Consider the following 22,870-nt stretch of genomic DNA (forward strand, 5'->3'; position numbering starts at 1 on the left):
GAATTGGAGGCTGTATTGAACAGGCGTAAATTTAATGTTGCTATAAACACAGCTCTCGATTTCTCAACACCTGCCACAAGAGACCGGCTCCTTGTATTCAACGTGAGCTTTTCAAAGATCTTATGCCTCTGGTATTTTTTGTCATTTACTATTAGTAGTTTCTTGAAGGCGAGTTTATTTCTGCGCCTGTATATAAAGCCTTTAGGATCAAGTTTTGTCGTCACAAGGGGGGGTATTTGAGTTTATCATAACAGCCGCGTTCTTTCTATTTGCACAGGCGGCAAGTGTATATGCAACAAATCACTACTTTTCCAAGCCTTGATAACATTTTGTTTCCGCTTTATATAATTTATGATTATAAATATGCAGCTTTCCGGAAAAAAAACATTGTTCAGGGTTTGCACGCATGAAATCTGCTGATTACTATTATCTGAGCTGGTTATTTCTTCTCTAAGCGAATTAGTCCCCCAGAATATTCTCACCACCAAAAAGCGGTTTTTGTTTTCAGATACATTGCACGCACATCTTGTTATTTCCAAATAAGCATTTATAATTGATTCATTGTTTTCACACTTTACTATTCTTTATCTGAAGAAATATGTGTTTGATGAAATTATTATTTCTGTGACAATACTTTCAAAAGTAACATATAACAGGAGATCTATGGCATGCAGTCAAGTACAATATTCCTTCGGAGAGGTGAGAAGGCGAACAATTACTGATATGGACATTTCATGAAGACAAAGGATATAAACCTCCAGCATAGATATTCTATCCCGATCGTGATGCAAAAAAGTTGGATAAAAATGAAACTTAATACATGAGAATTTGTTCGCGCTTTCGCGATGAAAAATATCGTATTGATTTTTTTAACATTGGAGTTTCTCTACCACGAAATTCGGCAATGGCTATTCGAACCGACTTTAGTGCGAACTGTTTATCTTATAGAAATTCTTTCTGTTACCTCGGTGTAATTTCTATTTTGTACGTGGTACTTACCTGATGCTTAAGTTCCACATGGCCTTGGTGAACTGGTTAGCACTACTCTCGAGGCGCTTCCTGCGACGACCTAAGAATCAATGAACTCACCCATTTGCGGAACTAGCACGAAACAGAAGCTGAACTACCCCTTGCCCACGTAGGAATGTTCGCACGCATTGGCTAAAGGAGGCAAGGAGGTTATATAGAACTTCTGGAGTGGAGGCGGTGCGTGAAAAGTGAAGCCGGCGTCCACCATCTTGCAAGGGGCAAGAAGGAGATATCGCCAAGGGGCGCTTCCATATATAACATCCCATTTGCGGCTCTACGCTACTTTGCACTTGTCTGGATATCTTCACGCTCTTTTGGATCGCATGAGGTAAACCTTCAGCTAAAAAGGTTTGAAAAAAATATGTGTATATTAATGAGCAGCATTATCGGATCCTGAGCACAGCGCATTTATAGAGTGTGTATAAATGAGCTGTGTTGATTATATCTAGTATGAGAGCCTCAAGTGTTATGTCGTTGAATAGCTTATGTCGAGTATATTTGCACTAGACTTATTGTAAGTCTTAGTTGCTATCAATAATAAAATAAAATAAATAAAAATAAATATATAATTCTTTGTATTGAATTCAACTTTCCGCTACAGCATCAAGTCATATATAGGTAAATAGCTTGTATTGAGAACAAGATATTGCACTATACGATTTGCTGGTATTAGCTAATGAGCGTTAATTAGGTGATTTCATTAGCAATTGAACTTTAGGCTATAACATCAAGTCATATATCGTTTAAAAGGTGTCTACGAGTAGAATTCAAAATCAGATGGTAAACTACGCAAAACGATGTAAAACCGAACTAACGCGGGTCTCACTCGGTTAAAATAAACGCGTGATAGAAGCGAAACTGTCTCAATGTATAAGGATTCACAGCACGTAAGGAGTGATAAGGGCTCCCAATAGTCTTTTTTTTTTTGACCACTTGAAAGAAACCAACACCTGGCGTTGGCACGTGCGTCTCCTCGGTTAGCTATTGGCAGAAACATCTGAAAGAAGACACGATCATTCGTTTCTTTGCTGCACTTCATAATTTCTGTAGTATCATCATAACACTTTTGCAGCTTGAAACATTTTTATTAAAAGACTGTCATTTTTTCTCAGCGTGCTACCCAAAAGAGGTTTGAAGATTTCGCACCAGTTCTAGAAGTCGCAGTGTTATTATAGTTTTCAAATGCTATAAATATAATTAAAGTAATAGACTTAGTTGATTCAGCGTTAGTAATGCAGGCAACGAATGCCGCTCATTTGAACAGAAAATTTTCATATTGTCAGCGAAGCATGCGTGCCGCAATGCACATTTAAGGGCATATGCGCTTCGAAAGTTGCGATAAGGGAGAAAAACTGGACCCGCTTGCACGAAACGATCTTAAGACTGTCTTTGCTAAGTCCAGACTTGACTGAAGTCTAAAGGATAGACCGCTAGCATGGCCTCTTAAGACTGGAGTCAGGACTGGGCTTCAGTCCTGACTTGAATAAGTCGCTTGTAGGATTACGACTCTAGTGCTGTCTTGGTTAAGACACGAGGACGCCAGGTACCCAAGTAGTGAAATTAGTGACATACAACGATGCGCTGGCCCTGTAGCCGCTGTAAGATGTAAACATTTCGTCAATCTTGGGCTGTGTAAAATCCGCGCCGTTACTTTTTGCGGCTTAAGATTGTGCTGAGGGCCTACAGGGAGGCCGCTCTGGGGAACACGAATCGAAGCTTTCGGCGTTCGGAACACGGGCCGTCTTAAAGAAGACTGGTCTTGCTAAAGACACCGTTTAAGTCTGGACTTAGCTCGGACTTTATCGTGCAAGCCGGCCCTGGTTTCATCTTTTTCACGCGCAGATAGCCTCGATAGGTGAACTGTACAACCAGTCAGCTTTGCTGTGCTGACGCCCAGGATATGTCGAACTCCCGTTACTGCCGTACAAGGTGTCAGGTGGGATCTCGCAAGTTTCTTATTCAGCAGAGAGAGTGGTGGTCGTCCACGAACAGAAAGTGCCTGCCATATAGATAGCGCTTTAATTGCATCACCGTTCGTACAAAAGCGACACATTCTTTTTCGGTAGAATAATTGGATTCAGCACAGGAGAAATCCCGGTGGGCATATTCAATGACTAGCATGGCGTCGTCTTGCCGATGGACGAGTACAGCACCGAGCACCACCTCCCTGGCATCTGTTTGGACCAGTCACGACGATTATCGAAGTATGCAAGCACAGATGTCGTGGGCAAGCGGTGCCATACCGCGTCGAACTCTTTTTGCCTTCCGTCTTTTCAGGTAAAGGTGGCATCATCCCGAGTGAAACGAGTCAGCTGGGCGGCGATTTGTGAAATGGTCTGAATGAATCTGCAGTTCAAAAACAAAAGCGGACTGTCTTCTGTTCGGGAACGATAGAAAATTTGGCGACGGCTGCAGTTTTTGCAAGATTGGTTGAACACCTCGATGGCGGAAAACATGCATCCCAGGGAGTCGTCTATGGCTGTATGACATAATCATTCAGCACCTCGTCTTCGTGTGAAGCGGTGATTCGCGTTCCCGCGGTGCCGCTTGGTAGGGGTTCTGTCGAATCGGTCAGACACGTTCTTCTGTTATTATGTGGTGCTTGGTGAGGCGCATCTCTTTGACTGCGGAGGCAAACGAGAAGCAATCTTAGAAATGATAAAGTAGCCAGCCGAGTCCGTCATTCTGTGCCGACAATTTAGTGGGTTTCTCATCAAGGTCGGATTTGAGCGTTTGGCTGGCAAATGTTTCGATCCGAAGAGCAAAGTATTCGTGAGCTTTTATGACACCTTCATGGAGTGCTACCATGGTGTTTTCAGTGATGTTTTGCTGTACTTTTCCGAAGTTAGTATGCATTACATCCCCTAGACCATTGCTCAGATTGACTATTGTGTATGCAACATAGGTGCTATGATGTAACAGAAGCTTTGTGTTGTGTTCGGCAAAGGAGGCATACAGTACTTATCGTCGCAGCTGACCGTAACGAGGATAGATGCGCGAGGCGGAATAATTACGTCCGCGTCAACAATTCGCAAACGTGCGTGCCGTTATCTGCAGTCTGTGGTTGCAAGCGTCAAAAGAGTGACTATACGACGAGGAACATGAAAAGTTTACGCCGAGTATGAGGTGCGTGCAACTGTGTGGCAGGATAAAATAAACTACTAAAAATGTTGAATTTGCAAGGATTAGTCGGGCAGCGGAGCATTCTATCGGTGCGATAAGGTGACCGCCAGCAGTACAAATTAGCGGCCCCAGCCATTCAGTTTTGACCTTAGAGAGCCAATCCGCGAAATTCTTGCTAATAATCGAGACGTGTGCTTCGGTGTCTACTCATACAGGCACGGTGCCCTTCGACTGGAATGGCTAGGCCAGCGCCAATAATGCGATAGGCATGAGGTGACTTCAGACTTGCGGGTTCACACTGCGGCGCCATCATAGGCAGTAACTGGCTAAGTTCTCATCGGGGGTCTTCACGACGTCGATTTGTTGGAGTAGCGAACCGATAAAGATTACTGCGGACTGAATGTGGAAAATGTTTACCAGAAGCTAGTTATTATATTTTGGGAGAGCGCTCACCGGAACGGGGACGCGGAGAATCACGAGAAAAACCGCGAATACCGAGTTCACGGTGGGGCAACGGCGACGCAAGTGGTCGGGGTCTCCGGAGTGGTAACACAGCGACAACTGGCGAGGAGTGTCCAGATGTCTGCCTTCCGAACCGGCGGTTGCATGACAAGCCACTACTGGGATGGAGCATTGGTAGGAAGGTGGCTGTGGAGCAGGCAGCGGGTTTGGTTCGAACGGAACGAGGTTTACGGAAGGTATCGCGATCGACGGCGACCTGGTGCATAGGTAATGGAGCGTGGCTCCATCAGCAACTTAGGTACTGAAAATCTTTGCCGGATCTCCTAATGCACAACTTCATTGAAAGCAGCTAAACTTGGATCAGGTAAGCCGAGGTGTTGCTTGAGAAGCTACTTACGAACAGCCTCGCGGATCAGCTCCCGCATCGAGTGATGTTCAGTGAAGAAGCAAAAAGTGGCCACTCTACTGAAAAGATGACTGGATGAAGATTCATTACGCAGGCATCGTTGCTGCAGAGCTCGCTTAATTGGGGTAGCTACATTTATAAATGCGAAAATTATTTCAAAAATTCAGACCAAACCCGCAAAAAGTGTTTTTTTTTTTTTTTGGAGGGTGGCACAGCTTCTCGGATTTCGTCTTGTCGGGTACAGATCGTCGAAAAAGACTGGTGACTTCATCAGTAAACTTCGCAACGCTCTCTTAAGGCTACTGTACACGAGATTCCAGGAGACGCGTGCGCGATCACTGCGGTCGTGGTTAGAAAACGTATCCCGCCGCTACCGGTGGAAGGAATCCCAGCTTTGAAGACTGGCCTCTCTGTTCTTATGCCGTGTTTTGACGCAGCTTTTGGGAGCGAAGTATATGTTGCGAAGTTATTGGACACGCCTACAGCTGCCCAATTGATCCACTCGTCGAAACAGGTTGATCAAGTCATCTAAAGTTTTTGCAACGCTACCATGAAAACTGGGAGAATTCAAGGACACACCTGACCATCACCACACATCGTCACTTGTCGTTTGGAATCGTAATCAGAAATCTTATGGAAGTTATCTCGGATGGCACCGGAGAGCTTGCGAAAAGAGCTTAGAAACGGTCGGCACCAAAGTTAAGATTTGTTTTCGCATCGAACGTAACAGGAGCACTTCAGCTTCGTGTCGTATAGCCCTTGTCTTCACCTTTGCGGCAGTTTGTTCAACTTTCGCAGTTCTGAGGGGCCCGGCTTCTTCCGTTGTTTCCTTACGTGGCGAGAGTTTCGTCCTTGGTCCCGTAGCTTCCACTTGTTTAACCTTCCTGCTTTTTCGCCACCACATAAAAGGCTCACCGTTTTTTATTCATTAATTTATTTGGTTGAACATCATCACTCGCCGATCATGTACTAAGATATGTTTTACATTTTCGAAGGCATCTTTTCTGTTTCTAGCAGACGACATGCTGCAATGGGTGCTGCTTGTCGTGAACGAATAGGATTTTGTAGCAAAAGCTACACTATGCAAACCTTGAGCCTTTCGCTCGGTACCTGAAAAAGAGTGGGGGTGCCTGAAAAAACGGCACATTGCTTAGAAACCGGCTTCGCCAACTCAGGCTTCCCCTTTCATGTAGGAAAGTGACATTACAATCAGCCTGATATGACATTTGAATTCATGTTAGCCCTATGCGACACAGGCACGTTCATGCGGCTTAGTTTGAGTTGGGCTTTTTATGTGTTGTGTTAGCCAATGCTGTTGCGTCATGCACATAAAGGTGGAGCTAAGGTGCTAAGGAAACCGGCAGAGAATGCCCGAAGCCTAAACGCAGCATCCTCGTGTCGCCGGCGCTGAGCCACATGACGGTGGCGAGGTAGCGCTACGACTGCGTGGAGCCTACGAGAACTGCTTTTCATAGGGAAGAGTGTGGAGACAGCAGCATGCCTGTCTTGGTCGTTTCTTTGCATTCAGGCTGTATGCCTGGCCCACTACAGCTTCTTTCTCGCACTAATGGATGCCGCGCCACTCGCGCCTGATTCCTCAGAGCTCAGTGAACAATTGTTCTGGAAATGAACTACCGCTCAGTTAGCCACTCGTTTCAAAGCGCGGCTGGAAAGGCAGCCGAAGGCGAGCTCTTGTAAGGAAGGGGAGGACGCCAATTACTTTTAACATTCCTAATAGATGGCGCTTAAGTCGCGCCGAGCAGAATGCCCGACTCCGAAAGAACGGTTAGGGATGGCTTGCTGAACGAGAAAAAAAACGGCTCTTCAAACATCCGCCGCGCACATTAGGTGGCCTACGGCTCGCTGACTTATTTGCAATAGCGGCTCAAAATCCGGCTAGCTACTGACAGACTTAGCTCTAATCCAGAACTTCAATATGGCAGCGCCCGTTCTGGCGTGTGGTTGATGTTAGTGGCTCACTTACGCGGTGCTGGCCCACACTAGGTTACTTCGACTGTAGCGCATATTACAGAATAACTATACCAGCTTTTTTACATATGGTTGATACAGGACTTAGGTATAATGTGTGTTGGTTCTTATTTGTCAATGTGCCTTTTGAGGGTGCAAGCTGGAAAGCGGAGATATTGCATAGCAGCCGCTCAGGTTGAAAGCTCGGGAAACAGAAACTCAAATAATTCACCTCTCAGCACAAATTGTTCATGAAGCTGGCAGTATTGACATTGGATGCACAACATTAGCCATTTTAGGCATCTCTGGCATGCGATAATTGCTGCCTGGTATTCAGAACAACTTCAAATTGAAATAATAACAAAAATTGGAAGTCAGGAATGCATATGTGAGTGCGCATGTAATATAACTTGAATACAAAAGCCTACAGTGCGATCAAGATTATAATCGTCTATAAAAGTCGGTATAAATGTAATAATGTGAATATACTGATATGTTTTTACTTACATAGTGTCTGTGTAAATATATGTGTGTGTGTGTGTGTGTGTGTGTGTGTGTGTGTGTGTGTGTGTGTGTGTGTGTGTGTGTGTGTGTGTGTGTGTGTGTGTGTGTGTGTGTGTGTGTGTGTGTGTGTGTGTGTGTGTGTGTGTGTGTGTGTGTGTGTGTGTGTGTGTGTGAGAGTGTGTGTGTGTGTGTGTGTGTGTGTGTGTGTGTAAACCAAATCGTTAAGTGAAAATTGAGATGAATATTAGTGAAGTGACGTGGGACTGCTTGGAATGTATGACAAATGATGCCTTAACGTATAGATACCGAAAAAGCCAGTGGACAGTATCGGCGTTTTCTCATGAAGAGTAAATGTCAGTGTATAATTAGGAGAAGGAAACAGGATATGGACAAACAGTTTCGGACGGTGGACCGTCCTTCTTCAAGGTAGAATTGAATTCTACCTTGAAGAAGGACGGTTCACCGTCCGAAACTGTTGGAATAAAATAGATAATCGGGAAAGATGTGTGACATCCGCTTTGAATTTACCTCTTGCCCATTAGCAACAAGCAAACCATGTCTATATATATATATATATATATATATATATATATATATATATTTATATATATACATATATATATATATATATATATATATATATATATATATATATATATATATATATATATATATATATATATATATATATATATATATATATATATACTACAGAAATTTGGACTAAGAAGAGTAAAAAATTTTAGGGATAACATTTCTTCTCATATAAACCTCGAGCATGGCGCGACACCACAACCGAATAATTTTTTAAATCAGTCTAATCATAAAGCAAACGATTCAAGAACACACCTAAACCATTCTAACCAAACACATGACAGACCACACTTTCAGCGGAACATTAACTTTTCAAACGCAACCCTTACCCCGGAAGAAAGAGCACTCCTATCCCATGGATTGAAATTCTGCCCAAATATCGGACGATATGACGAATAGAAATGACTTAAGGATCTAGAAAATGTTTCACGAACGAAGTATTTTTTCGGAAAACCTAACAGTAATTCTGCCTGACTTCCCTGGTCTCAGGAACAGTGGACCCCTAGACCTGGTAAGGCAAAACATCTGGACTTGTACATAAACGCTGTACAGCGGGACATCCTTCGCGCTTTCGATACCTACAAGCCCGGGCCCTCTAACAATTTTGAAAAAAGAACGTAACGCCTTAACGTCACTTAGCCAGTAAACGCAAATCGTCATCAAACCTGCCGATACAGGAGGTGGTATAGTAATTTTAAATAAAGACGATTACATTAACGAGGGATATCGCCAACTCAACAACTCAAGCTTCTATAACTTACTCCCATCAGATTCCACTGCCGAACACCAGGAAATTACAACACAAACTCTAAAGCAACTCACTGAGAAAGGGCAAATACTACCGCGAGTAAATAAAGCACTAGAGGCAATAGATCCATCCCCATGGCGTTTCTGCATGCTCCTGAAAGTGCACAAAGAAAATCATTCCGATCGACCAATCGTATCCGGCAGTGGCACGCTCACAGAACCAATATCTATCTACATCGATTCCATCATCAAACATATCCCTCCCAAACATACATCTTACATACGCGACACTAATCACTCCCTGAAAGTGGTATCGAAATGTACTGTCCCCAAAGATGCCCTTTTAGTGACCCTTGACGTAGTGTCCCTTTACACGGCCATATTGCACGAGGACGGGATCCAAGCTCTTATCACATCATATGAAAAACACAAAGCCCCAAACTCCCCTAGCCCAACCGCCAATCGCGTCACTCGCTAATCTAGTTTTAAAACTCAATTCCTTCGAATTCAACAACTCGTATTACCTACAAACCAGTGGTACAGCCACGGAAGGAAAATGGCTTTAAACTATGCCAACGTATTTATGGACCACACTGAATCTGACTTCCTACGCTCGTACCCAAAAGAACAGCTTTTTATAAACGCTTTCTAGGCGATATATTTATCATTAGGACAAAAAACGAGCACGAAATCATCCAATTCATTACCTCATTTACCAACATGCATCCCAACATCTCTCTCACACATATCTACTCCTCCACTCAAATTAACTTCCTGGACGTAATAATTCAATTTGAAGAGGGGGCACTAATCACCAATGTCTGCAAAAAACCCACGGACAGACAACAATACCTCCATTTTATAAGCTGCCACCCGCGCCACTGCAAAACATGAATTCTTTACTCTCGGGCAATAGGATTCAAACGAATCTGCTCAGGCTAAGAAAATTTTGAGGTAAGTTTCAACCGCATGGGGGAGGTTCTGAAACACCAGACCTATCCGCCCCCTAATATTGATGATGCCATCCTAAAAGCGGGATTAATTGATCGCAATGGAACATTTGGGGAAGGCCGGCCGGTAGCACAAAATGAACACCGTTCAAATTTCACCTCTTTTCCTTCTTTTTGATCACTAAAAAATTAATAATAAGCCACTACCACCACCACCACAACCTTCCGAACAACAACCAAATACTAAAAAAAATACTTGAATATCATCGATCAGAGTGATCGCCTCTCCAAAATTTTTTCTGTGGTTCCGGGGGTTACATACAGACGACCTAAACATTTACAAAATTATGTAGTCCACTCTACTGTCGGTAAAGCAGATCTTGTGGGTCGCATGCAGTGCGGAAAGAATAGATGCCAAGTTTGCAAACACATGCAAATAACGATCATGGCAAAGAGCACACACTAATTTTTCACACTCCATTCGCGAAAATTTGAATAGTGACTTCAGGAACGTGGTCAACATGCTCGAGTGTGGCGAGTGTCAAATGCAATACATAGGGCAAACCGAGAACGCTTTCCGAATTCGATTCAACAACCATCGCGCGCCCACTTAATCTCTCCCCCACCTTCCTCTGTCCAAACACTTGCAACAGAATAGTCACAAATTCGACAAACTTAAAGTTATCCTGCTCCAGACTTGCTTCCATAGCAACCGCGAACGGGAACAACGAGAGTCGTACTTTATATATAAATTTAATGCCCTGCAGGCCTGTATAAACGAGAGCCTTGGTATTCTTTCTCTACTTCAAAGTTCAGTTAACCCCTAAATTCCTCCCGCAAACTCACCTAAACTGCCAAGTTAAGCTTACTGCCAGTAGAGGGAAGGAATTTCAACCTCGCCCACCATACACACAATGAAAGCCGCACAATTCCTGCTTTCGTCGCCTGTCGTCATACCTATTACTGTGCTTCCTTCCGTGTGCCACCTTTTGTCTCGCTCTCCCCACCTGCACACTGTTTTCACTCCCCGCCTGCACCTGTTTTTTACCGCACCCGCCCCTACAATACCATTGTACGCCACTCAGCCACCTCTTTCCTTTTCCACTCTTCGCCTATAGAACCCACCCTCATCGTTTGCATTCGCACTCCTGATGAAGGCCAGCTTCTGGACGAAACGTCGAGTCCAATAAAATGTTTCTTTAAATGAAGCGTACACTTCGCTCTATGACTTTTTAAGCGGTCAGGTGCGTCAAATGTTCTCGTATCCTATATATATGTATATGTATATATATATATATATATATATATATATATATATATATATATATATATATATATATATATATATATATATATATATATTACAGACATTATGCACAAATTATGCGAACTGACTACTCTTTTTTACTCATGTCAATGTATTGCATGTAGCATAATGCCAGAAAAGTGCTGAGTGGCAAATTGCCAGAAGTCTGTGTACTCAGGAAACTAGATGCAGTTTAAGAAATTCAAATTATCCTTAATAGAGCATTGCACACTACTACAGCCTCTATCCCATACATAGGCCATGAGGTGATTTGGGACAAGAAACAGCAGTGTTCATAGCGAGACTGTAGCGCAAAGCAGACAGGACACACGAGAAGTGTTCAACTTCGGAAGAAAGCTGGAACCACGGCCAGTGTGCACTCCATGAAGAGATGCTTCTATCCTACACTGAATGCACGTAAAGCAAGCCACACCTGCACACACTCTTATCGAATTGTTGCGAAGTCAAGCACCTGAAGTCTGTTTTTGCAGTTCATGTATTCCAAACGCTATTGTTTTAAATAACAGGACAACACACTCCAGCACAATTGTAATGATTAAGTGTTTAAAAAATTTGCATGCCACTAAACCCTTGCGTTTTGCATGTCAATTTACATGTGGCGAGCACCTTCATGCATGCATGTCTCCTCATCATTGTTCATAACTACTTTCACCCTATTTATGCTACAGCTACTTAGAGGCTGTTTCATTGTACAGACAGCTCTTTTTATTCTGTTTGCACTTTTACACTGTGTGACAATGTGTTTGTTTCTTTCTCTATGCAACGAGAAATGGAAGCTCAAATATGTGTGGTTCCCTGAAATCTGTGAGTTGTTCCGATTCTCTGTTCCTGTTCTCTCATTACGACCGGCCAATCCCCGCTTTCAACATGGCTGGTAGCGGAGGTCTGGGATGTTCAAGCTCAAAATGAGATGTGAAAGGAAAGACTGGACACACAAATAAAATATGGGTATATTACCAATTAGCCACTCGATTACAAATACACTTCTTCGTTTCGGACACGCACGTTCGCACACAGTTTTCAAACGTCCGCTCACCGTGCTGACGCACCGCTCACTCCTTCGCACATTTATTCACCGCGCACTCCTGCTCGGTGTCCGGTGATCGCACTCTCTTGCACCAAAACAGGCATGCGGTCCGCCTGCACACCTGCTTGCGATATCCAGTTTGCCAGCGCCCCGGAGCGATCTTGGAGACGGGCGGAGGCCGTGACTCAAATGTGGTACTACTGACTCCAAACAATGCGCCGGGGAGCGCGCGACAGACACTGAACCTCGTCCCCCCTCAGATGACGCTGTTTTCGTTTCCTCTTTCAAGGTGAGCTTTCAAACTTTGATGGATCCGCGCCAGCTCCGTTCAGCGGCTCGACCGCAGCGTCGCCCTGCATCGGCCTTTCGCTGCTGGCCAACTGTTTCCTCACTTGTAAACGGAGCTGATGGGCTGCGAGAATGCACGGGAATGAAGCCGGCATCACCCGCCCCCATAACCTCACTTTTCTAAACTAGAGGAAAAATTTGCTTGTTGAGAGCTTGTTCGTACATGAAAAAACGGAATGAAAAACCACTTACTGCTTTGATTCAGCACACTGGCAATTTGCAGCCAGACACCGTTTTACACTTCTCTCTGTGCGATTTCAGCTACTGGTAGTAGAGAGCCGGCCTCTGCCGAACTTTTTTTTATGAGAGGCTGATAATTCCACAGAGAAGATTCCGCACTGCACATGATCAAGCTGCGGACAGACACAGTCACCGACACAACACCAATAACACCGGCGAGCCGAGACACTGCAGCAGAGTAGGAGCGTTGGATGATGTCGCTTACTAGCTGGTTTGAGCGCGAAATCTGGGAGGACCGGAAGCCCCGTGACCGGAAAGGGAAACCCGAAACGGCTGCGCGCATTGATCGCGCGTAACAGACGTATCTGTGGTAGTCGTAAAAGTCGCGGGTCCTCCGACATTTACGCCCACGCTGGCTGCGGACGTTACGCATTTTACGCTCAATGCGGCAGCAGTCTGAACAGACACGTTACGTTTTTTGCGCTTACGCTTACGATCCTTACGAACGATACGTGCGTTGCGCACGTAGTCTGAACGCGGCTTTACTCACAATCATGAGAAACAAAGGGTTTTTTGAAGCAAATATTAACTGCACTTTGGCGTGAGCAAACTACCTGTACAGAAAGGAGGCTGCATTAGGAAGAAACTTACTGGTTTGTTGGGAAAATCAGCGCAGCGCTCAATTCAGAACAGTCGATAAATCGTGAAAATAAACCTCCAGAATATACCTTGAACTACCTGGAACAGTGTGAAAGAACTGTCGCCGAATAGCTACTGCTCAACCTATATTGCAGCGTATCTGCCTCTAATATCGGCTATATTTTTGGGCACAAAAGAACAAATGAAAGCTTCGCGGCATTTACTGCCTTCATGGTGAAGCACAGTTTCGGTGAAGTACAAAAAATAATGGCAAGCTAAAGGCAGTTTTAAGGGCGCAAGCCATGCCGGGTAGGACAGTGTTATGGTATTTTGTTCTGGGTGGGCGCCCACAGAAACCAACTAATCGATAGTGTTGCTCGGGTGAACAATTGTTCTTCGATGGTTTGCCTGACTGTTGCTTAAGATGACGTGCGTTAGCCCAGGTTAACGATTTGAAAGGATTTGGTGGTACATTTTAGCTCTTGAGGATATGGTCACCAGATTACTCCTGCTTGCTGACTTGCCGTCACGGTCGTTTTCTGATAGTACTCGAAGTCCTCGGTTTCGCATCCCTAGGCGGATGTCCGAGGTTATCGAAATGGTAGCTGCTTCTTTTATTAACTTAGCTATAATATTGATTGTCTGGAATTAAGGACACGCAAACATTAAGTGCCTGATGCCAGGCATCAACCATTGTACTCACTCTTTTACATCAGTTATGTCCGAATCAGCGCTCCGAAAATGACGCTGAACCCTTTGACGAAAGCAAAAAGAGCGTATTTTGAAATTGCAACGTTGATTACAACAGAAAGTAATGCCTTTATTAAGGAGGTTCCCAATAGTCCAGAAAACCTTCTGGTTGTATGCATCAAAGTAATGAAAAAAGCTAATGAGGTTTATAATGAGTGCGGTGAATCTTACCGAGTAGAAAAGAATCTTGCTTGACGTGATTCGTGGTGCCAATCGTTCAGTGCTGCCACGCAATTGAAGATGTCAAGGCAGATTTTCACATTACCGCAGGACCGTTATTTGAAAGGGGAGGGAGGACAAGGCTTACGGAGAACATTCTAGGACGCGTCTAAGACCCGTCAAGAGTGGTAACGCGAAACGCTTTGGGGCTAGTTCTCCTCTAGTGTTTTTGAGACGCACGACTTGAAGAGACGGCAGGAAAGCTAGACAAGGAGAATTAAGATGCGTTCCTTGCTTCTCCTGCGTGGCGTATTCGGTTAGCGCACTCGGCTGGCGCACGTAGGAGTAGGAATTCAATACTCATCGGAAAACAACGTTTTCTTAAAGAATTACTAGATTTCTTTTCGATTAGTCCAGAAGCTCTTTTATGAATTGACTCATCGTCTAATGAACTGGAATGTGGACTTTCTGGTTATTGGCTGGATTCCGATCTGGCTTGTTACGTGATTTGTATTGGAATGGAATGTATCGGTCGGGTCGGATGCATGCTAGTGAAGAGCTGCTGAAGTATTTTGTCTTTTGACCACAGTTCGTGTCCATTTGGCTGGTGTCATTTTTATGGGTTTTCGCACTCGCACAATTTGTTGTAGCCATATCTCATGCCTATGACATTTGTACAACACTCATAAGCGCAAAGAAGAGCTTCCCAAAAAGCTGTTTATTAGGCTTACGTGTGTCTGCTAAACTTCTGCGGCAGCCATGCCAAAAAGCATCCGTGGCTATTGCTGAACTGCGAAATTCTCCCAGCACTTGGAAGCGGTAAATTTTATTCCAAAGAGGAAACATCCAGATCACACTGGCTAGCATTAACTGAGATAATGTGGATGTAGTTATATCTGTCTGCGATATTTTCAATTGAATTGGGCACATTTTGCAATGCCTAGAAAATCATAAAATTGCGACTCACACATACGCAGCAAACAAACAGCTAAACCAGTACAGGCGGCACGTTTCCGGTTCATGGGTTGTCACTAGAAACTAGGAAGAGTAGTTTTGTTTTTTTGTTTTTATTCAAAGTGTCGCATAAATACGCTTGGTAAAAGCAAGTGAACTTTATGCACAACTTAAAGGAGAACCACCTGAGCTGCCTGAATACTTACTTCTTGTCAGTACTTAAATTTCGGAGAATTTACAGTGTTAATTAAAAATGAACATGCGATTTTTAAAGGATAGCAATCGTTAAATACATAACGTAGGGTATATCATTAGAGATTTCTTTCTGTGTCGTTTTTCTGATGGTGGGGAGTCACCCGTTAATAATTAGAGGTTATTAACGATGCCCCCTTAAAGGTGCGCACACTCCCAGGCCCCCTTAGAGTAAGTGCGGGTAGTTCCGGTCTCAACGGACATGCCCTCGACTTGCGTGGCAAGCTCAACCGGAGTTCAACTACCTTGAAGTGACAGAAAGGGGTGGCCGTTTAGTTCCCAACGTTCGCCGGTTCAAGCCAGAGTAAGGGTTGGAGTCAGAAGTGACAAACAAACTTTATACACAGCAAGAGACGGTACGAGGAATACACACGAACACTAAAAAGGCACAGACGAGAGGTTCACAGTTAAACAACGCTAAGCACGCGACTAAAGAGGATCTCAATAAGCTCAGAGGCACGATAAACACAGAAGAATACACAGATAGAGTCAAACAAACTCGAAATTGTTCACGGGCCACTGTTGTAGTCCGACGCCTCGATAATCACGATGTGACCGCCATGTAAGACGAGCGCCACTCCCTCGCAGGTTTGTGGGCTTGCCAGCAGCGGGTGAACCCCGCGGGTCGAGCCGTAGAACTTGCGAATAGGCCGCAATATTCGCTCACACACTGACTGCCTCACCTCAATTCGAATGAACCTCCAGCTAAGATAAAGTCTAACGATACGGTGCTCAAGAAACGCCATCGACAACAGCCAATACAGCAGCGTACTGATATACCAGACGACGATATGGCTGTAGTGGATGAGCAAATCAATCGTCTCTTAGCAGATGTCTCTAAGCTCCGACAACACCGCGAAATGCTTGTTCGACGTCGGCGAGCTGAAGAAGTAACCGCCAAATCTAGCAATTGCCCAGCACCGCCGCCTTCATCCCGCTCCACAGGGCCATTTGCTGCCTCTTCCCAGTGTACCGCAACACCTGATGATAACACTGCCACATAGCTGCTCCGTTATATGGTCAACCAGTTGTCCAACCTGACATCTGTGATACTACAGCGTTTAGACTAGCACACGAAAATGGCGAAATCCGGTCGTCCTGGTGTACTACAGTGGAACTGTAGAGGCATTTCCACGACAGTGGCCGAGCTCAAGAACCGACTGCGATTTAACAAGCTTCGGGTGTGGGCTATGTTACTTCAGGAAACGAACGCCTTGCCATCCATTCCGGGCTTCAGCGGCTACGTGTCTCCTTCAATGACCGAACGTCGCGTGCAGACTGCTTCTCCCCCGGGAAAGGCGGCGGTATATGTGGAAACGCGTATTCCTCATGTGCGCCTTTCTCTCGAAAACTGGTGCACATCATACCAAGAGGTAGTAGCAGTTGCTGCGAAATTTCTGAAAGGAACCGTTGTTCATGTTTCATATTACGTTCGACCAGCTGGAGACGCACCTTCCCATATTAATCTTGGCTGGTTATTAAGTGGTCGTCGGCAATACCCCGGGTGTCCAATTTTAGTCAGAGGCAACTTTAACGCCCCTCACCCGGATTGAGGGTATCCGACTGCAAGCCCTCGTGGTAGGCGTGTGCGGGACGCCTTCACTGATGCCTTGTTTGGTCTGCTTAATCATCCTGGGATAGCAACACGGCCTGTGCGTCACATACGTAGTGCTGCCTATGCTCCAGACTTGACGTGGACGTTGGGCGCGGAAACTCCCTCATGGCACACGGAGCCAGACTGCTGGGGAAGCGATCACCACCCTATAATCATCGGTATCCATCCCTCCAGTCTCCGCCCTTTACGCCACAAATGTTCTGTGATCAACTGGGACAGCTTTCGCTCATTTCTCGACAGTATGTCTCCAGATTCGCCGTCACTCCTTGTTGACCGCATACAAAGAGCACTAAACAGTGCTACGACTACTACCTGGATTGATGTAGGTCGACCGGCACCAGATCTTGGCCTGCTTAACCTGTGGGCAGCCCGCCCTCAAGCTGAGCTGGCTGCTACGCGAGACCCTACTTCGGGGCAGGCACGTACAGGACTGAATTATCTTACTGCAAAGGCTTGGAGATATGAACGCGATCTCTCGCGACGTTAGTGGCATGCATGGTGGGAACAATTTTCTGATAAATCATCGAACGCCTCACTCTGGCGAACGTTTCGTGCAATGGAACACGGTCGTCGTTCTACTGACGCAGCAGCAACAGCATGCTTTGCGACTAATCTGCCGCCGGGCGATTTCGCCAAAGAAGCTGCTCGAAAATTTTTCCCAAAATACAATATACTTCTTCCTTCAGCTGCTAATCCTAATTTGGCAGGTATCCCTTCAGTCGCATGGAAACTACCATCTGCTGCCGACGCAGATGGAATTGCGAGCCCCTTTTCGATGTCTGAGCTGCTGGCTGCAATTGACGATGGCAAAACGGAAAACAGCGGCCGGCCTGGACAAAATTCGCCATGAGGCTTACAAGAATCTCAGTACTGCGGCAATTCCTGAACTACTAGACACCATAAACAAAGTGTGGCGTGATGGTGTCGAACCCGAGAGCTGGAAAACCTCTGTCGTGATCCCTATTCCCAAACCTGGGAAGCCTCCAACAGACCTCGCCAACTTATGACCAATCTCCTTAACATGAACGCTTTGCAAGCTTGCAGAGAAAATGCTAGCCACGCGGCTTTCTTGTTGGCGTGAACAGCATGGTTTTTATCACCCTGCTCAAATGGGATTTCGTCCATACATAGGTACAGTTGACGGGTTGGCTGTCTTGGCATCAGCAGTTCTGTCATCTACCCGCAGCCGCAATGTACGTACCATATTAGCAATGGACGCTGAAAAGGCATATGACAACATCAGTCATGCTGCAATCCTGAATGCCATTGACATGCTTTATCTCCCTCCGAGAGTAGACACTTTTGTCGCATCATTTTTGTACGGAAGAAAATTTGGAATACGCCTCAGTGGTGACACAGTTGGTTCATTCGTTTCACTACGTGGCGTGCCCCAGGGATCAGTATTGTCTCCGACGTTGTTCAATATTACTTTCATCCCATTGGCGTGGCGCTTACATCATATCCCTGAAATCAAGTTTTTGGAATACGAAGATGATATCACGGTATGGAGCACTCACCATGATCTTCTCACTCAAGAGGCCGCCCTTCAGTCAGCTGTGAAAGAAGGCTAGGTTGAGACGGCAAGGTCGTAGCAGCAAGGCCAGCGATGCCTTGTCTAGCGTTTTAATCCGATGACAAAAACACAGGCGCGTGCCGGAGCCGGCGCCACGGGACGATGATAATGGTATGTACAAATGAAAGAGGAAGATCATGAAATGAACAAATTAAAGAACATCCACCGAAGGCTCACACAGCATTAGACGTCACCTCTGATTACGCATCCTCCATAGGCCTTCAACTTTCTGTGTGTAAAACTTCATACATGTCAGTCGCCAACCGCTGGGGACGCCGTAAACTTACCTCAAATCCAATTCGTCTCTCTCTATCAGGCACCCCAATACAAGAAAGTTCGAGCTTGAAAATTCTGGGCTTAACAATTCACCAATCAGGATCAGCGACTGCTTGGCTTTCTCAGGCAAAAAAGCAAGCACTTCAAACTATGAGTTTAATAAGAAAAATTGCACATAAAACGGGTGGCGCTGGCTCATCTGTTGCACGCCAGTTAGTGAGGGCGGTTCTGCAGCCACGTATTGATTATCATGCCCAGTTCGAGCATCTTACAAGAGCACAATGGGATCGCCTTGAAGCCGTAAATCGAGAAGCTATGAGGACCATACCATGTTTTCCACGACTTACACCGGTCGTAGCGTTACAGGAGAATGCGCAGCTCAACACCATCGATGAACTGGTGCAGCAGCGCCGTGACGCTCGCAGACTCAAGGCCACTTTGTCACATTCCACGCAAGCACTGAGGGCGTATGCAACGTCGCACATTATTCTTGAGCCACCTGCGCCCAGTTCTCCCTCCCTGGAAATTTGTACAGTTAGGAAACAACAAGCCAACTGATACCCGCAGACCAACGTCTACTAACTCGGCATTGTTGCTTCGCCAGAAGTTTGAAGAGCAAGATACTCACCTGCCTCAAGATTCCATAGAAGTGTACGTAGATGGAAGCCTGCAAGGCTGTGAAGCCAAAACGGCAATTTACTGTCCACGGAGACCTAGCCTGAATCAGACCACTACGTTTCACCTTTCGGAACCACTTACATCTTTCTGCGCTGAGCTCGTGACAATTCAGGAGGCACTCTGCTCCGTGGCTTCCATAACCATGCTCCGTACAGCCCACGTTGTCATCCGCACTGACGCACTTCAAGCAGTACGTCTGCTGCGACGTGTCAGCCGCTGCCCTAAAATTTGCCAAGACATCCACCAGCTTGCGGCGCGCATCCCACAGTGAATACGCATTGAGTGGGTCCCACAGGATCTGCTGCCTTTACAAAGTCAGGCTGACTTAGAAACCCTCCTCGCGAACCAAGACGCATCAATCCCACGGCTCCTCGAAGTAGACGACGCTACCCTCCTTTTGTCAAGAAAGGATCACCTCCGGCGCCGCACACGTGCACTTATCCCTCCGTGTGCGATATCCCTTCCCCGCGGTCTCAACCGTGCAGAGGAGGTTGCGCGTAAGATGATCTGGGACGGTGTTGCCCTTACACCAGCTGTCACTAGGAAGTGGTCATACTTGCAGCACTTATAACCCCGCCCAGGGTGCCCGATCTGTAAAAACGAAGATATTGAGGCGGACATCCACCACTTGCTGTGGGATTGCCCAGCCTTCAAACCAACCCGAATCCGGCACCTGAGCAAAGCTGGCCTTTCAGCAACCAATCCTGCTTCATACGTCACTTGGACGCAGGGACCTCATCATCGCTCACTTCTGGACTTCATAAAATCAGCCAACCTTTTTCCATTCATTTAATCATTTATTCATCCCTCATCTCATAACCTACTGATGCCCTGAGGCATTAAATATCAGTTAAAAAAAGTATTATATGTTGAGGCTCCGTGCTTAGAATTTAAATATACAAGTGCCTAGGCTTTAACTGAGACGCTCAGTTGTTAAGAAAAGTTTTGTAGACAGTTTCTTTGTGTGAGTTTTTTCTTTTGAGTTGTAGTTGTTTCTTTTGTCTGTCTGATGTTTCATCTGTAACTTCCAGTTCGACTTTCTCTTCTTGTAAAAACTGTGCTGCTTCATCATCGCCGAATCACCACGCTTGGAGTGGTATTCAACCACTCCGAATGGAACTAACCAATCTTAACTAAATTACTCCTATCGAGGAAAACAAGAGCTACTATAATAGATAGGCGTCAGGTCAGAGAGCCACAACAAATCAGCAAATAATAATTGCTGGATATGTCGCGGGGTCTATCCGAAAGGCACCGGTTCGTGGCAATACAGAACAGAAAAAAGCTATGTGAAAAAGAAAAACGCAAACCTATATATTATCAAAGTTTTGATGCAACCATTCTTTCAGCAGTGTTCAGGGTTTGTGTCGTACTATTTCGCTCTCCAGTTATCATGCATACGCAGGTAACGTTGAATGCCATTTTCCAACAACGATTCGAGCAGGTGACGTATGTACCCCTGGTGGTTGGCTCTTAAATGTAAGTTCAGGTGTCCATTTGCGTTTTTAACCATTCCGAGAATAAGAAATGTGGAATTCGAGGAATGCCACTTATCTATGTTTTTCGATTACTCACAAGCCTTAGAAGCCTGAGGGTCGGGTGCGCATCGTTTCTCTACTGAAGACCGTTTCAGGGGACGTGTTCTTGACAATAAGTGGTCGATTAGCTTTAACAGAGCCAGACGACACATCTGACTGATGATTTTATAATGAGATTTACGAGGCTTTTCAAATCTTCTTGAGTGCAATTCCACTTAGAAATTTCACTGTTTGTCTGGATGTCGAAGTTTTGTTACAAAAATTTACAAACAGTCATGTTTTATTGATACTAAAGAGCACCTACAAACAAAAATTGCGATATCAAGAGGGCTATAGTCCTGTTACGACATCATTGTGCTCTGTAAATGTTTCGCAAAATACTTTTTGCAATGTCGTGGAGCGTGCAACAATTTTGTTTTAGAGGCCATTGCATTCAATCTTACCTACACATTCCGCGAAAAGTTTCAAGTGCAGAAAATCTCAGACATAAGTGGCTATCCTTCACATTGACCTTGCGATGGCATTTGAGCATGTCTGTCAGGATATTCTGTCATCATATTTTAGGCAAGTATAATTTTTTTCTGTTCTAAGAGCAGCAGTGTGTGATCTGAATTTTGTTGAACTACGCCAGTGGAATATGCCAGCGTGCAATGGACTTGTGATTTATCCAACTACCTGGGCATACCATTGAGCGCATGCAGGCGTACTGCAAGCATTTGAAAATATGAAATATTGGCTGTACAGCGCTATGGTGAGGCATTTATGCCACATTATGTGCCTTATTCGGCTAAGCCGCAATATTAAATTTGTGTCTAGCAGCAAAATTTATTATAATTGCTGATTATTAACTGCACCAGGACTTCAGTTCAGCTTTTAAGAGCATTTACTTGTCATGTTTGGCAATGTGATATCCGTGCTCGGAGTGAGTCGATCGGCGTGAAAATCTTTACGTCCGAGGAACTCAAGGTAGTGGCACAAGGAGATTGACGGTGATCGCGTCATATGCTAATACGGCGATTGGAAGTGGAATCACGTGTCTATTACTTCCTGAGCCGAAGCGGCAGGATTGTTTTGAAATATCAATTTTAAGACGGCGTCCCTCGGCGCGACGTCATAGCCAGTATGGCGCCTTTTAAAATGTTTTTTGCCTATACACACCACTTATCAAGTTTGGCAATGTGATATCCGTGCTCGGAGTGAGTCGATCGGCGTGAAAATCTTTACGTCCGAGGAACTCAAGGTAGTGGCACAAGGAGAGTGACTGTGATCGCGTCATATGCTAATACGGCGTCTGGAAGTGGAATCACGTGTCTATTACTTCCTGAGCCGAAGCGGCAGGATTGTTTTGAAATATCAAATTTAAAACGGCGTCCCTCGGCGTGACGTCACAGCCAGTATGGCGCCCTTTAAAATGTTTTGTGCCCATACACACCACTTCACCCCACTTACGGATGCCAAACTGGGGCGATAAAACCATCCCTTTAGGAGGCGACTTTACTTATATATATATATATATATATATATATATATATATATATATATATATATATATATATATATATCAGACAATTGAAAGACAAATGAGGGGCTCGTTAATAAATCATTTAAAGAAGCGAACACCTTCAGAGTGCTAGGCAAACGTTTTTTTTAATTCATACTTTTGACATTTACGGGAATGTTGCCTTGTGTTGATTATTGGAATAAAGAGCATTAAAACGCAAAGCGGAAGGAAAAACAACTCGCCGATATATACTCACTACGTCACTACGTC

Source organism: Amblyomma maculatum, chromosome 8, assembly GCF_055883805.1.
Source record: "Amblyomma maculatum isolate TAMU_Amacu chromosome 8, ASM5588380v1, whole genome shotgun sequence".
In the NCBI taxonomy this organism is placed as follows: Eukaryota; Metazoa; Arthropoda; class Arachnida; order Ixodida; family Ixodidae; genus Amblyomma; species Amblyomma maculatum.